Below are 1,862 nucleotides of genomic sequence, written 5' to 3' on the forward strand. Positions count from 1 at the left end.
AAAGGATTGCTTTAAATATGAATGTGTGTCTTTCATAGGAAAGAGAACTAACTAAATATTTGTCCATAACCAGGAAAGTAAATCTTAGGAAAATGTTAGTCATGTGAGAACTTTGGTTAGATGTGTTACTTTAGGTATTTTCTTTGTCTCTCTGTCCTGTGCTTCCTTATCTGAAGTGAATAAATCAGATATATTATTAAGGTAAATGATAAGAATGAAGACACTAAAATTTCTGTAATTATTCATGTCATTCTGCAGTCAGTACCCATTTTTCCATTTTTAACTGTGATTATTAATTTATCCTGAATTAGAAATAAATGCTGATAATCTTTCTGATGTTTTTCTTTCAGATAATTTAACTGTTTCAGTAACTTGGCCTACTTGATTCATTACATGGAAAAATGAACAATGTAACTGAAGTTATTTTGGGGGGCCTTTCTCAAAATCCAGAGGTTGAAGGAGCCAGCTTGATGGTGTTCTCATTCTTCTACACAGTCATTCTTCTGGGAAACCTCATTATGCTGACCATCTTCATGGGGAATCTTCTAAAGTCTCCCATGTATTTCTTCTCAACTCCTTGTCTCTTGTGGACATTTGTTTCTCAGCCACAGCACCCAAGATGATTGTTGACCTTTAGCAAAGAGCAAAACTATCTCATATGAAGGGTGCATACTGCAACTCTTTGGGGTACATTTTTTTGGAAGCACTGAGATTTTTATCCTTATAGTAATTGCCTATGATCATTATGTGGCCATCTGCAAACCCCTGCACTATATGACCATCATGGACCAGGAGAAGTGCCATAAAATGTTGCTGGGGACCTGGGTAGGTGGGTTCATACACACTGTCATTCCCGTGTCCCTAGTAGTTCAGTTACCCTTCTGTGGACCCAATGAGATTGATCACTACTTCTATGATGTCCACCCTGTGCTCAAACTTGCCTTCACAGACACACATGTTATTGGTGCTATTGTGACAGCCAACAGAGGTACCGTCACTCTGGGGATCTTTGTGATCTTGCTCATCTCCTATACTGCCATTCTGGTGTCTCTGAGAAAGCAGTCAGCAGAAGGAAGACACAAAGCTCTGTCCACCTGTGGAGCCCACATTGAGGTAGTCATCATCATTTTTGGTCCCTGTACTTTCACATACATATGCCCTTAGTTAACTCATCTGTACAATAAACAAAATGAGAACATCAAAGGATTTTCAGAAATGAAAAATGAAAGAAATACACTTTGAACAGAATTAGGGTATTCTTAATCATGATCATTATATTTACTACTTCACAATCAGATAGTGGTCTAAATATCCAAAATCACAGGAGTCTTAATATGCTCAGAATCTCAACATGATCAGAGTAAGCATCATTGTTTTCTCCTTCTGCCCTTTGTCTTTTGTCATATTCTTTAAGTGATGAAAAACCTACTCTAAAATATTTGAGGTTATTTCTGGCATTGAAAATTTTGTTTAGATATGGCATTTGCAGGTAAATGGATGGAATCAGAGTATATCAAGCTAAGTGAAATAAACCACTCCCCAAAAAACAAAGGGCAAATGTTTTATTGGATAAGCAGTTGCTGATCTACAGTGTTTGTGGGGTGGGTAAGGAAGAGCAAAGGAACTTTGGAGTGTGCAGAGGGGAGTAAAGGGAGTGAGGGGAGGAGGGAGGCAGTGGGGATGGGTAGGACAGTAGAATGAGACAGATATTATGACCCTATATACAGGTATGATCACAAGATCAGCATGACTCTGTACCATGTACAGCCAGAGGAGTGAAAATTTACGCTCTATTTGTGTGTAATGTGTCAAAATGCATTCTACTGTCATGTATAACTAATTAGAACAAATTAAAAAATTAT

The 1,862-nt window shown here is 37.8% G+C and overlaps 1 pseudogene across 1 annotated transcript; it reads left to right on the plus strand.

The window, feature by feature from the left end:
• The first annotated feature begins 401 nt into the window (after window positions 1-401).
• Window positions 402-1,164, plus strand: LOC306639783 (olfactory receptor 4S2-like; annotated as a pseudogene). The gene has a single exon. The product of its transcript is annotated as an olfactory receptor 4S2-like (transcript).
• The last annotated feature ends 698 nt before the right edge of the window (window positions 1,165-1,862 follow it).

Source organism: Sciurus vulgaris (assembly GCF_902686455.1).
Source record: "Sciurus vulgaris genome assembly, chromosome: 11".
In the NCBI taxonomy this organism is placed as follows: Eukaryota; Metazoa; Chordata; class Mammalia; order Rodentia; family Sciuridae; genus Sciurus; species Sciurus vulgaris.